General features: G+C 40.9%; 1 long non-coding RNA gene across 1 annotated transcript; it reads right to left on the reverse strand.

The window, feature by feature from the left end:
* Positions 1-6,161: 6,161 nt before the first annotated feature.
* LOC122967294 lies at positions 6,162-9,490 on the reverse strand. Its single transcript, XR_006398581.1, has 2 exons — positions 9,286-9,490; positions 6,162-6,596 (listed from the first exon to the last, which is right to left on the reverse strand). It is a non-coding gene; the product is annotated as an uncharacterized LOC122967294 (long non-coding RNA).
* Positions 9,491-16,026: the final 6,536 nt, after the last annotated feature.

Raw genomic sequence — 16,026 nt, forward strand, 5'->3', positions numbered from 1 at the left:
GATATTGATTTTTTTTTGGTGTGCCTTTATTTAGGGCGCTAAAATACATTTTGCTGCTGGCCCCGTCTACAGCAGTACAGTCCAGGAAACACTGGAAACACAATAGATACATAGTCAGTTACCTCATACAACCCCATTTCAAAAAAATACATACTATCCCTTTAAGGTGTTTAATGATTGTCGTTGTTTATCTTTTGGTTCCAGTCATCACATCATCATCATTCTCACTGGGTTTATTTTAAACAGATGTGTTTTTTGTGACTGTTGACATCATCTGACGGGACATCATGTGTCAGGCGGGAGGAATACTAATTTAAAAAAATTGGCCGCAGCTAAGATGAATTTCACCTCACTCACAAAGTTAGCTCACCTGCGACTACAGTGCTTGTGTCCTCGTCTCTCCGTTGACCATTTCATCCAAATTTGGCTTTTTTTTTTTTCTCCCTCAGTTTCTTTGCCATATCTGGATAGTCCAGCAGGTGTTAGGAGTATTTTATTAAATTAATGCACACAAATTTGTAATTTGTAGTAGTAAAACGGGCAGACAGCCAATGCTGGCCTGAGGCCACAGTAGAGAAACACAGTGACTCCGGGCGATACTGTTTAACATTATGTCCTGTTAATATGTGTGCACAAGTAAATCCATAGAACAAACTATTATTTCAAAAGCACAAACTAAATATTAACTGCTTCTGTTTTGATGGTTTTGTTTGGTTAAAATCTAATCTCTATATGTCTACATATGTCTATACTTGTCTGTTCATTATGTGCTCCTATCTGACTGTATGTAGGTGGAAATAAGTAGTTAAATGTATAACTGCTTATATGTATCTGATCATCTGATGACATGATTGCGTCTTGTTGGATGACATCACGTTGCGTTCTGGCAAAAGTTGAGTCTGATTTAACTTTTTTGCCAGACAAACGCTGGTCCCCACATCCGCAGCGTAATTAAACCGCCCTCATTCAAGTGAATAGGAGGAGGTGCTGCTGTTTTTCACACATTGTCAGATTCGGTCTGAACGCAGCAGCCTTAACAACAAAACCAAATGTCTCTTCGTCGCTCTTGGTCAAGGAAGAAAGCGTTTAAACTTCCCAGAGCAGGAAATTGGTCTCTTGTTTATCCTGCCTTCACAAAATTACATCTTCATGGACTGATGAGAAGAACCTCAATGTGTGTCTCTGCGTCCGATAGCTAATTATCTCAACCACGGAAACAAGAGTTGACCTTTGAGTCTTTTTTTGACATTTCGAGGACCCGACATCGATCTCGTTTGCTGCTCAAGTTAAGAGACAAAATAAGTATAAACCCTAAAACTCTTTTTCATTTTGAGTGCATGCGTTACACTGTCAGGAGGCAACCTTGTCTCCTAAAAATGACATGAATATAGAACTTGTGTTGACTTTTCAATATTTAATCAAAGCCAACATCTTTCTCTAACTCAAATCTGGTGTTTTAGTGGCTGAAAACTAACAAAACGATAGATGTGAGCTTCAACTCCAGTGTTTGGTGTCTAAGTTTTGTGCTTTACAGGTAAAACAATCCACCTCCATCTCTTTCTATAACTCATGTGCGTTATAAGGACATCACACAGCTATATTTGATATATATTGCCAGTGAAAATAATCCAAGCAGCAATTACATTTACTCTAAAACATATTTGGCAAAGCAAATTTGTAGTCTATAAACATCATTTTTAAGAAGCATGATCTGAGTGGGAAATGAAAACAGCTCTTGACAAATTTTCCAAAAGAGTCAACACATTTACCTTTTACTATTTAGCCTTGTGTGGATTCAAATGAGAACATAACTGAAGTCTGGTTCTACATTAATGCATAAATACACAGAATTAATCAGTTATATCTCTTTCAAGCACTACATACTCCATGTAGTGTAATTATGATGATGGATAAACATTGATATGTTCTACCCTGAATTACATTATCATTGCTTTGCGGTAGAGATTCATCACTGTCCGGGAACCTGAAAATAACTTTAATAGTTATTTATATTAGAGATGAAAAGTAATTAAGGAACGTTATTTTGTGTGTGTGCGTGCACTGTTGTGAAAAGCTTAGAGTGAAAGTCAATGATGCAAAAAAAAGATGAACATGGAAGGATTCATGATTTTAAAAAGAGAGAATAATAATAATAATATAATAATAATAAATTAGATTTATATAGCGCCTTTCAAAACGCCCAAGGACGTTTTACAGAAAAAGGAAGAGAAAAAAGAAAACTAAGCCGAGCTTAAATAATAAACAACTGAGAGGTTAACAGGTTAACTGTGGGCCAAAAGCCTGTGCAAACAGGAAGGTTTTGAGGGCTGGTTTGAGTCCAGAGGTTGGGGGGCTGCCACGCTGAAAGCTCTGTCTCCGAAAGTGCGTCGGCTGGTGTGGGGGGACGGAGAACAGTCCTGAGTCCGAGGACCGCAGGCTTCGGGAAAGTGTGGGTCGGTGGAGGAGGTCTGAAAGGTACTAGAGGGGGCCAGGGAGTGGAGGGATTTGTAGGTGAGGAGGAGGAGTTTGTAGGAGATGCGGTATTTCACAGGGAGCCAGTGTAGGTGAATGAGAGCGGGGGGTGATGTGCTGCCAGGGTTTGGTGTGGGTAAGAACCTTGGCAGCTGAGTTCTGGACATATTGGAGCCCGTCCAGGGTTTTACTGGGAACCCCGAACAGGACTCCATTGCAGTAGTCCAGACGATTTGAAATGAAGCCATGGATCAAGGTGTGAGCAACAGTGTCGGAGAGTGGCGGCCGGAGTCGGGAGATGTTCTTGAGGTGGAAAAAGGCGGATTTGATGTGTGACTGGAAGGAGAGGGTAGAGTCCAGGATGACGCCCAGGTTGCGGACTTCAGCAGATGGGGAGATGAAGCAAGAGAGTTTGCTCCAGAGAGTTTGTTTACTGACATTACAAGCATTTAATTTAACACAAGACCAATGACTGCATTTTAAGTCGGTATACAAACTCACTTAATTGTTGTGGGTCTGAGCACATTATGATGAAAGTGACAACGACCAACTGCCATTAAATATAGTTGCAAACTCCCAAAACAGAAATTAAGTTGGACCTTGTGTTGAGAGACTATTTTTTTTTGTCAAACAACACAAAAAAGTAGCCTACAGATGTCTCACAGCTGATGACAGTCTCTCGAGTGTATCCCAAAATGCTTCACTTTACCTGAGACGCATCATTGTTGTTTACAAGTGTTGCAGCTCCACCTGCCTAATTTGCATTTTGAGATCCCAATACAGGCAGAACCTAATTTATACCTGGTGTAAAATGACTTTTTAAAGGATTTTTTGGGCATAATATTCATTTATTATTACAATGACAGTGGAAAGATGACAAGAAATGAGACAGACATCGCTGTTCATGGTCAGTGACCACCAGGGTGCCCTGAATGTTTTCATTTCTTTTTTTTTGTGAAACTGGAAACTGCTCTTAGCAAAAGACCAAACTACAAATGTTTCAGGGCCACCTTTCAATCCTATAAGGCTATAAGGGTTATTGATATTCAAAACACAGATTTTGTGTGGTGTCGTCTAAGGTGAGGAAGCTGTTTAATTGGCCTTCAACAAGACTGACTCACTGCTGCTGAAAGTTTTGTGTCCTGATGTTACATAAAAGTAGAACACATGTTTGAAGTAGTAGTGACACGTGTCATTTGAGCAGCGTGTCATGAATCATGTCATGTGATTGTGTTTTTTTTTTTTTTTTTGTCAGAAAAAAAGCCTTGTCTGCCTGTCCCCCTAACTAAAAACAACGCCAGAATGACATGAATTATTATGTTCAGTGAGATAAGGCAGGTTTGTTTTGACGGTTGTGTAGGAGGCCGGTTCCATTTCACTCCTGAGAAAACATGGACAGACAAATAATATAATATCGATCCAGTGTAATTCCTGGAATGAACCTTGGGTTGAAAGATTTGGAGCAAAGGTGCTGAAGCCAGAGGAAGGGGAGGAGGAGGAGGAGGAGGAGGAGGAGGAGGAGGAGGGCAAGCAAGCAGAGGTGGTGGAGATATATCATCTTTGGATGACGGGAAAAAAATAAACTAATGGGCAATAAAAATGTGACTTTAACTCCTCTCATGGAAAGACCTTTTTCTGTCGCTTTATGTAACACAATAAATGGGACAGCTGAGAGCGGGGAAAGAAGGAATGGCCATATTATCAGCTGGAAATGAGTCAGTCTCTCTCAGCCCCAAAGACGCATATTAGTTTTGTTGTTGTCATGGTGCACTTCCCAGAAGCTTCTGGCCACATTTGCCGGCATGCTCGTTTAGCCCTTCTGCTCAGATTTACACACTCGGTCTGGTTCCTCACCGTCGGAGCACTCTCATCTTATTTTCGTCATGACTTACCTACAGATGAAACAGTCACAGGGATGTTACCAGATGCTGACAGATTCACTTTTTTTTTCGTCTTAAAGTTTGCAAGGAGAATGGAAAATAGGCTTCAAAAGCATTTAACTGCACACGCAAAAGTAGACAACACTTTGCACCATGAACCTTTAGCATTGGAGGAATCAAAAGGTTACTAGAAGCAGAAAATAGGCCTTAAAATGTATTCCAGCTAAGGTTAAATACTGTTTCACTAAATTTGCAACATTTAAGTTGTGATTTTCAACATGATGTCATTTCTTCTTACTGATTCTGCCTTATTCTTCACAAATCACAACAAAAGTCATACTTGCAACCCATACATGAGCTTGCAAGAGCTCTGAAGGACTTGTGACACTGCCACCATTTGCAATCTGCATGCAAGTCCTCTCAGATTGCTTTTGTGACAGTATTTGACAACATCTACCCCTTTTCTCTCAGCTCTAGGGATGGCAATATGATTTGGTTGGTCAGTCAGTCAATCGCCTCACCACTCTTGTCCAGATGGAAATATCTTGACAAACATAAAATAGATTGCTCAGAAAGTTTGTTCAGACTAGGGATGTGCAGAGATCCCAGTATTTGTATTTGTATCTGTGTTTGTTGAGGCAGCAAAATTATTTGTATTTGTATTCGAATAAAAGTGGAAAGAGGCTTAAAAATCCTGTTTTTGTTTATATGACATTTTTAATTTTAGAAAATTAAAGAGTTACAATAAGTGATCATGAATAAACTACCTTACGAAGGAGGTCCCCACATCGGGTCTTGAACTGGAGTCCCTTGGGAGCACTTTGCTTGTGTCAGTAGCTCAGCTTTATCTCTGGGGAACACCCCCAACAAATAATTTTTAAAATATTTGTATGAAACAAATATTCATATAAAAGCCACTATTTGTGCTTTGCCGAATAATGTATTTGTATTCGGGCACACCCCTAGTTCAGACAGTCACGTTCATATGAGATTCATTAGTTTATGACCAAATACTTGCAAAACTAAAGGTTTTAAAACTGGAATTTTGTCCTGATGATGATGCTGGACTAGATGTTAAGGAGACACCAATATTATGGGGATTCAATTCATGTCCATTATATGTTTATTGCCAAAAACCACAAAACACAAAAGGACTCTAAAGTAACTAACCTGTTCAAATAAGGAAAAAAGTCTCCCAAAAACCATTTAAAAGGAGAAAAAAGGATGAATTCCCTGGGGATGCTGAATATCTGTACCAAATTTCATGGCAATTCATCTAATAGTCATGGAGATATTTTACTCAGACGCCATGAATGTCAACCTCATGGTGGCACTTAAGAAAAAGTAAAAAATCACCAAGATAAGTAGGCTTCATCCTGTTGGGACCATGAACATCTGTACAAAATTTCATGGAAATCCATCCAATTATTGTTGAGATATTTTAGCAACAGGCCAAGATATATGAGGTAGCATGGCTGAAAGCAACACACAGTGCTCATGCAGTATGTTTTGTGGAGTCATTCTCCTTGACCAACCTTGACACTGAACCTTGGCAGCAGCTTCAAGACAGCTCCATCATGGATTGAGCCTTCAAGGCTTCAGACATGGAAGAATTATTCTTAGTGTCTACAGGTCTTGCATGCACAGGGGGAAGGATTTGTGGGAGCCAAAGCTGTGGCTATTGAGATTTCATTGCTGTAGATGGTCATCAATCTCAAATTCAATCTAAGAGCTTGGCAGTGATAACAAAAAAAACACACTAACAATGATAATTGCTTCAGCTGCGACATTCAGAGATGTACGAACATGTCCGCATGGATCAAAGGGGTTACATTTATTTTTATTCCAGGCTGTTTTTCTACATAATCAAAGCTGTAAAACCTCAAATCACATCCAACGCAGTTACTGCAGTGCAAAACAACAGTCAGCTGGCATACAATGAGTGGACAAACTCCCAATCCACAGCAAGGTCACAGGGTTAACAAACAGATCCTTCATTATAGCCAAAACAATCTTCTTCTCCCACAAAATTAGTGCCAAAGCTCCCAGTGGAGCCCAGACAGTGCAGAGCTGCCTTCCGTCTGCTCCCCCTCCTCCGCCCAGGATGAGAAATGTCCGTCCACAGCAGTTCTTCCCACTGCTTTTCTGCTGCTGCGCCGTCTCAAAACACCAGGAAAAGTGTGTTTCCAGAGCCGGCAGTGAGCAAACAAAGCTGCTTAGGGCCCTGGGACCGCAAGAGGGTCCCTAAACACATGAAAAAAAAGAAAACAATTGGTTTAGTTTTTCAGAAATTTTGTGCTTCTTCACAACATATTGTATTACATTTACGTATATCAGCAACTTTTTATCTTGTAAAAAGATGTGACATACAGTGACTATCTATTAAGTAATATTATTATGTTTTCTCTACTTGTATATGCTTTCTATAGAAAGGAAGCTGGAGACTTGAAAAGTGGTCATAAAAATGTTGTCATTTTGTCTGTTGATGCTCACAATCACCTGAAGCTTCGATGCATGTTGATAGTATTTCAGTAAATTCAGTGTTTCTTAAACATATTTTCTTCACAGAGTGATCACAGGCACTAAAACGTGAGACTTGATGTGTGTTATAGGAGCTTAGTGTGTTAACTGGGCTGATGCCATGAATGATAGAAAGGTGTGGTGATGAAAAAGCATCAGTAATATACTTGTAATATGTAAGAAAGAAAAAAAACAACAGAAGCACATAACAAAATAAAATAAAAAGGAAAGCCTAACCCTAACCCTAACCCTAACCCCAACTTGGAAAATTCTGGACTTTTTCTCTCTTGAGTCCATTTAGTATAGTCCAAGTGAAAGAGGGTAGAGATGTGGCGACAGAAGAGTGTGGAAAAGTTAGGATGGGTGTAGAATGTGGGGCCTTGCCAACGGTAACTATTGCAGATAGCTTTGAACAGCAGAGTAAATTTCACAGCATATGCTAAACAGAGACAGTGTGTGACAGCTGAAGGGCCCTTGATTCATTGTCATGTTCAATTTGCACGACTGATCTGAGCCAAGTGGCTTATTGGGAGGAGATGCCGCTTGACAGGCCTGGCTTGTCCGCCGAGGCTGAGCCGAGGCAGCGTGGTCAGGGTTTCCTCCATGTGTTAATGTGCCAAGGCCTTCAAGAGAATGGATGAGGGACACCGGCAAGATGAGCAGTAATGTGCTCATTCATAACGTGCTGGGCAAATATCCTATAATTACTGAGTACATCGGGGTCCAAACATACATTAGCATTGATCATTACAGCACAGAGCTACCTGGTTGAACCAGCTGATGAGACCAATCATAGCCTTAATGAATCCCACTTAGCACTAGTGGCTAGTTATCCCAGAGTGATTACTTTCCCAATAAATTAGTGGCGCACACCTGTCACAAGATGCTACAAATGCTTTGTATTCCTGTAGATCAGCATTACAACCAGCAGAGGAACTGTGAACGTCCTGTTGTGATTACTGGAAGCCAGCGAGAGGGAACCTTGGTTGTGCTTTGCAGGTAATTCTGTTTCATGATAGCTGCAAACTCTTCACTCTGCTGGTTTTCAGAGTGTCCTTTAGGTAAAAGTAAATGGAAAAAATAGTCTGCATTTTTTTCAAGTGACTTTGGTCACTTAGCGGAGTGATGAGCCATTCCTGGCAGCTTTAACGACTTGCCTCCTCCAGCTATTAGCTGAACAAGTCTGTGGATTTACAGCTTATGGTTGGGGAGTGTCAGATTTGCGGTAAAATGACCTGGATTATTAGTCTCCTCAGAGGCAAGGCAGAATGGACGGGGTCAGAAGTGGCTGTAGATGTTTGTGGAGGGGTTCAAGGTGTAGGGAAATACAAACAGGTGCAACTTTGAAAGCTGATTTATATGAATCCTGTATAGCCCCAGACATCCATGTGGCATAGTCGGCGGTTCGAACTCCAGCTCCTCTTACTCACACGTGGATGAGTTCCTGGGCAAGACACTGACCACTGATGGTTTATGTCAGCGCCTTGCATGGTAGCTCACCGCCATTAGTGTCATCTGAATGAAAGGAAAATATTGTAATAAACCTTGTTGTAGGTATGAATATTTAATACTGGACTGGCTGAAAAGTTACCGCTGCCACCACCTTTTTTCCCGGTAAGTTACACACAGACTTTATTTTACAGCAATGAGTTCAGACAACGGCATTTTCATGGACCGAGGATAGTACTGGCCAAGCTATTACATACCCCCCTCAGACAGTCTGCCCCCCCCCCAGCTAAACAGCTGCCCTGAGTGTCACAGCACACAAAACCACCCCACACAAGTAACACAGCTGACAGGTGGGTACACACACACCCACACGTCCTGTTGCAAGAAACATTTAAGGAAACACATTAGACTTAACACAGTGAAAACCACATGATTCCACCCTAAATAGGCACACTTGATCTCACACTACTATGGGGCGTGCAGACTAAACTAGCCGAGACAGTCATGTATCTCCCCCATTTCTATCAGCTATCTTTCCACCAGTTTGCCCCGGTTGCCACCAATATACTGCTGCTGCTGCTTTTAAGATCTATAAAAAGTCACAAATAACCATAGAATAAACCAGGACAGTAACAGACAAAACTAAACACAAAAACTTAAAATGTCCTTATTTAAAATGACCATTAAACTGTCCGGTCAAACAAGACCCCCCCCCTGGGGTCTAGGCATGTGGCGCCAGTCCAACACGGCCCATATGCAGCAAGAGCCCGTGGGGGAATTGTTGGTCCAGCACCGGAGCAGCTGACAGCAAGTCAAACGCTCCAATACAAAGCTGGGAAGCAGCAGGGCACTCCTAGTGTGTCCCTGACTAAACTCAGCCCTACCACAGGAACATCTCCCCCTGTCCTATCTGCCTTCGCCGCTGACAGCCCTAGATGGCTACGAACGGCACACGCCCCCCTACCGTGAGTGCAGTATCAGTAGCTTCGCCGGGCAAACTACCCGCGACATACATGCTCCGCTCCCCAGGACTCGCTCCCGCTCTCTCGGCAGCCCCTTTACCAGTTTGCCACCTCCACAATCAAAGCCAGCTGAGAACAATCAGCTCACCGAGTCGCTGTCAGCGGCAACAGTCCAGATCAGGTGAAACTCATTGTCTTTAATTAGTTGTCCACACCGTCACAACATATTACAACCCAACTTCAATACAATATTACCAAAGACTGTCCACGATCCATCAAAATTGATTGTTACCATTCTTTTAAACATGAATGGTACTAATTAGCCAATTAATGACTATACATAAGTGATATATTGAATATTTCACTAGAGGATCTTCCCTTTTACTCACATTGGCTTTCAGTCAGCACGCTCCTCCATCAACCTACATTTATATTGGATACAAACCAGTTTTGCAATCTCATATTTCTCCTATTTCTTCATCTTCTTCCTCTTATGTTCATTCAGTTTAGCTCTAGCTTTGGGATAAGTTTGGATTTTTGCTCAAGTTGAAACATTATTATCATATACTTGTGTACGCCAATAAAAAAAAATAAAAATGTGATTGCCAGGTCAGTCAACTCTGATCAAACCATATTCACACAGTCCTGATGAAGTTTTTGACTGTTAAACAATAAAAAAAAAGGTGTTTCTCTTCACTTTACCTTTGATTGTAGCTCATTTAGTTGTGAATATTTACCATTGTAGAGAAATACTACTTTTTAGCTGTGAGATGAGCAGTTGAGACTCATTGGCACATAAAAAGTCTTCTTTTTCCATTATACTTATAAATATCCCAGTCTACTACTTAATAATGCCTGTCAGCAATGGACTCTCTAAATGAAAACTGAGACTGATGGGAAAACACACAGTTCCCTGCCAACCAGCTCACCTTTCCATGCCGCTCTTCCCCATTTAATTGGTGAGCAAAGACAGCATAATACACCAATTAGGAGTTGGCATGAACAAGAGTATTAAGAAAGCTCAGGTGGAATCCAGAGGACATCCAACCTGCGGCCAACCTGCACCGTTCCCACGGCCACTGAAAAGATCAGTGTCTCACACATGCCATGATGCACTGGAGATTCAATAATAATAATAATGGATTACAATTGTTTAGCGCTTTATCTTGATACACAAAGTCCCTCACAGTGAAGGGGGGAAAATCATCTCAACCACCACCAATGTGCACCACCCACCCGGGTGATGCACGGGAGAACACCAGACCGCTCATCACACATCAGCTTGGTGCGGACTGGGAGGGAATCATTTGAGACAACCACACTGTTCCCATACAGGTTCCCTTGAGAGAGAAGCGCTAGTTGCCCACAAAAAGAAACAAAGCAGGCGGCTGCAGCCAGAAGTAAAAAACAAGTGTAAATCTCTGGACAATTTCAGAGGCAGGGGCAACGTTTCAGAGGGACAAATATTGTGTCGCGTCTCCGTAAATACCGACCATAAAAACAGACGTATCCTTTGGTCCTTGGAGAGCTTTCAGACAAACTGGCTCAGATTACTGAGACAGCAAGGACAGTACTGTTTGTCAAATGGACAAACTTGTGGATCATGGCGGTGTCTATGAGCTGTTCAAATGGGATATTAAAGTGATATTTCACTTCCCTCCTCTGGTTTTACTTTTTTTTTTTTTTTTTTGCACACTATCCAGTAGCATATCCCTCTAAGTGGTAAGATTTATGTTATACTCTGCTAGTTCAGCCACTTCAAGGATCAGATTTCTATTTCTCTCATTTATGATCAACACAAAAAAAGGAAATAAGCTTGTTTCTTGAAAGCTGTGATACAAGAAAAACAGTCTAATTTTTGCACTTAAAATATTTAGTAATGTGATATCAGTTAATATCAGAGAAGAGTAAGGTTAATCCAGCCTATCAGTTTCTAAGATTGCAGCTACTTTCACATTTTCGGAGCTGCGCTTTTATGCACTGATATAAAACCAAGAATCGGCTCATAAATGTGATTTATGGTCCCAAGTAGCCTTTCATCTGGAGCCATCAAGTTGTTGACAGGTGAAGACCAAGCAGGTAATAACCGTGAGAGACAGCAGTGGAAAGACAAGTCCACGAAACTGTTCACTATACTTCCACCAAACAGTGGTTTTCCAAAATCATATCTTAGCAACATTAAGTATGCACAGGCCTGTCAAGCTTTGGATTTCTCTCAATGAGCAGCAATTGTTAGCATATCTGGATAACTAAATTACTACTCACAGTACTAACAAAGCGTTACTTCCAAGGTCAGGAAGTACAAAATATAATGCTGGCTATATAAGTTTGTGGGGTTACAATCAAGAAAGCCCCACTCATGTCTATACATCCACTGTGTAGTATTTCGGTGCCGTTGGTCCAACGGCCCATTATTCCAAAACCCCAATAGTTTGTTAACCCAAAACCAAAAGTCCACTGCTCCAAAGGTCTGTTGCTCTGAAAATACACACTCTCCCTGGAGTTTGTCCTTGATATCTTAGTGCATTTTGACATGCAAGTGATCGTTTTAACCCAAACCATGATTTTTGTGCCTAAACCTAACCAGACCTTAACCACAGTGTTGTCACAACATAGTAGTAAGCCTGCAGAACTGAACTCCAACAAATCCAGAGTGTGTGTTTTTGGAGCAACGGGCCTTTGGAACAATGGCTGTTTGTTTTCAGAATAACAGGCTGTCGGACTAATGGGCAGTCCCCTACTATTTCACCACTTTGTGGAAGGTATTTTTGGATGTTATGCTAACTTTAGCATCTCTTTACTGGTTGTGAGAAAGTTTACACTCCAGTAACCCTAGCCTAGTTTTACGCGAGATAGCGTTTACGAATACTCGTCCTTCCTCATCCTAAAAGCCTTCACTCTTGTAATGTTAAAAATGAAAACATACTGTTTGAAAATACAAACAAAGCATCCATGTAAAGCCTCTTTTATAGGATTCTGGTTTTAAAAAGAGTCAGCTGGAGACATTAAAAAGTCAGCAGCCATTTTAGTTTCACCTTAGCTTAATTAGCTAGCTCACTAGCGCTGTAAGAGACAGATGGTTATCTTCCAGAAATGTGAAACTGCTCTGTTCCGAATCAATTACTCTACTTTAAAAATTACTAGTGGTAAATCTGCCACCATTATCAGCATAAACTCTATGTGCCGTGCAAGAATGCAAAGTCTGGCAGGTATAGCTACAGAAAGGGGGATGGGCTTGACGAACAGTAAATTAAGACAAAATAAAGATAATACAGAAATTCTCCAAAACACCTATGTTACCCTGAGCAGGGGTGACTTTGTGCATGCAAGTGACTGCCGGGCAAATTCTTGGCACTTGTCGGCACATGTGGGACATGATTAACGCAGCTTTATTGACAAGTCATTTGGGTGAGAACAAATTGGAGGCCGAGGTTGGCATTTATAGAACAAAGTCATGGAGAGATGGTGGAACGGGATGGGTGAAGGGGGAAACAAGGCACCTGGAGACTAATTAGATATGACATCCAAAGCCTGCTATCAATTTGTACCCTACACACATGAGCCTTGGCAGGACTGACCTAGACCAAGGGCGAGGCAGCGAGGAAAGAAAGAAAATCTGAAAGAAAAGCTTACTGAAAGTGTAGAAGTGAGAGGATATTAAATACAGCCCTGTGAGATGAAGACTCCTCTCATTTGCTTTTTATGGGAGGTTAGATCTCAAAACTACAGCAATGAGCATTCGACAAGGATTTAAACAAAGTGCTGCAAGGATTAGGTGATTAATCCATCAACAGAAGATTATACAACAAAACTTTGATAACCGATTAATCATTTAAGTCTTTTACAAGAAAGGAAAGTCAAACATTCCCATGTTTTTCCCAGATCACAAATCAGTGGTAACTGGTCAGACAGATCATGCAATTTAAAGACGTCACCTTGGACCTTGGATTGATTTTTTATTGATCATTTTCTGACATTTTATAGACTTTTACACGTATTTTTCCAACCTACATAACAAGATATTCCATATATTTTCATTTAATCTAACAAAAATTAATCTCCCTCACTTTATTTTATCAACAGTACAGGTTTATTACAGGATAGCTGGCAGTGAATATGGATGTTTTATAGTCAGAGTGCACAACAGCAGTCCAGTGTTCAAAGAAAACAACCTACTGGCTGTTAAAAAAAAAAATGTATCACATATTTTATCATACAGTTGATTCACATATAAATGTACAGGATTTGTTACAGCAACTGGCTCCTGCACCAGTGTACCAACCAAATACCTAGGAATTTACATAGTAGTTAGTCAAAATTGTTAGATTTGTTGCAGGTTGTGGCAAAGCCTGAAGATGGTGATGCCAGTCAGACCATCTAAGACTTTAGTCCAGAGCAACACAAGGTTGAAACTTATATTTAACTTATATTTAACCAGGACAGTGCTACCATAAATAACAACCATGTATTATAATAAAAAAAAACCCAATATTTCTTCAAACGCCAACCCTGGGAACCAAGTTTGCACTACAAACCCCACAACTACAAAGGTATTTAAATTTCTTTTGTGGTTCTTTTTTTGTAGTAGTGTGACCTTGGCGTCTCTTCTCTTTGACTTTGTTTGTATTTGTCTGGAGAAAACCTTTGCAGAAAATGCCAAAAGACAACAAAAATATTTTATTAACTGGATATAGATTTAAACCTGCAATGTGGAACTTCTACATGTAAATGAACATCTGTTACATGCAAGTCTTTGCCCGATAAGTTCACACAATGCTGATTGAGCCTTTCACTGCCAGGTAAATCTCTCTGTATTTCACAGTATACAGAGTTTTTAAATCTGGTGTCGGTGGCGACATTACTGCGCTGGCCAGATGAATGCAGACTTCTGCCGGCTGAGCAGCTAACTTCCTGTTAGCCCTCTGCTAACTTGAATGAGGATAAAATAATTTAATCGTGCGGCTCCTCTAGACTTTCCAAATGTTATGAACTGAATTGAAATGTTGAACCCAATGAATCAAATTCTGATAGTCAAACGAGTCATTTTGCGGGGGTTATGTGACATTCAAAACAGTTTATCCACCGTTTTACAGCTGCAACTTTAGCCACAGATTAGGCTACGGTGGAGCATATGACGTCAGCTTGTGTCGACAGTGTTTTTGTGATTACTGTCACTGCCAGAAGGGGGAGACAAAAGCGCCGCACTCCAGCTTTAAATACAACGGTTTTATATCATTTCACTATAGAGAAAATGTCACAGTTTGAGACTATCCTCAGCAGTAATGGCGACCGCTCAAACAGGGGAATGACCTTGAGCTCTTCCCATGATTCTTACTGTCTTATAGTATCTCACATGATACAGTATGAAGGAGTCCTAGAGCGGGATTTCTCCGAGGGTTGAAGCTTGTGAAGCAAACTCTGACCCTCAGAGAAGCCCTGTTATTTCCGATAACAAACAACAGTGTGGCTGCACATGTGCACTTCTGGCCACAATGCAGGAAGCAGCAGTGGAGGACGGGGAGAGACAGATGGCTTCAGACGAAAGCGGAGGAGGGGGGGGGGCGGAGGGAGGGGGGGGTGGATACAGTATATCATCAATTCATTTGAACTGCAGCCTGAATCCCAAATGATGCTCCTGTTAAATTTCAAAGACACAGCAACAGATTGAACATCGAGCCTGTGAGAAAATTCAAGCAACGAGGGTTTAATTGGGAGCACAGACATGCAAATCTATTGCGGTATCAAATATGGCTTCTATCACTACAAACTTGTCTATTTTGACTTTCTGTCATGTGTTACTATCAGAGTTGCTCTAAACTTGGTCAGAAATGTTCATCGTGACCATGCAGAATAAGTCTAGATTCTTCTGTCTTAGTCAGCGCTGTGATTGAGATTCTGAATCAATAATGTGCCTCATCAGCAGAGGCAGACGGGACCCGAAGCCATGGATTTGCAGGGACGAGGAGCTCAGTCGCCAGGGGGGATACTGTAAAGTCAGAACCTGGTGTGATTGATACAGTACAGAACATCTTAATCTGCTCTGAGTAAAAGACACCGGGATAAGCTTGCAAGATCTCAGGAATCTCCTCAGCTCAGTCAAGCATGTAGGCACGCTCATGATGCGTAAATCCACGCCTTAATACACCGGTACACACACACACATAATACACACAAACAAAACATCTGAGCGGGACGGCGTGAGGGAGGGTGTGATGAGACTTGAGTCATGCTTGTGGGGTAAACTGGGTCATTGCAGCGGTGAAAGTGTAAACAAAAAAAAAAGTGCAGTAAAGAGATACAGAATATGAATGAATCAAAGTATGAATGAAAATTGGATGCGGCGTTACGGACAATCTGGAAATACATTTGCAGTATGTTGGTGGTGCCAGAGGAAAATCTCATGACAAATACAGTCAGTTCAACAAAGTGAAAAAATGATAAAGGTGAGTTTTTATGCTGATGTGAATACAAAAAAATCTTGGATCCCAAAGACAAACTACATCAACTACAGACTACATCAAACAACCAACATTAAATTGAAATATAACACAGATACTTTATTTTTTCCTTTTATCCAGACCTAATCATAATGCTGGCACATTTTTTATTCCATCCACCAGGGGATATGTGAAAGAATTATGGCTAATATGGTGTCTAAAATCAAAATATTTGCTCCCTTGGAAGTGCTCAGTAATTTCATGGCAATTTGCCACTTAAATATGGATATTTCTTGTGTATATATT

This window comes from Thunnus albacares, chromosome 17, assembly GCF_914725855.1.
Source record: "Thunnus albacares chromosome 17, fThuAlb1.1, whole genome shotgun sequence".
Taxonomy (NCBI): domain Eukaryota; kingdom Metazoa; phylum Chordata; class Actinopteri; order Scombriformes; family Scombridae; genus Thunnus; species Thunnus albacares.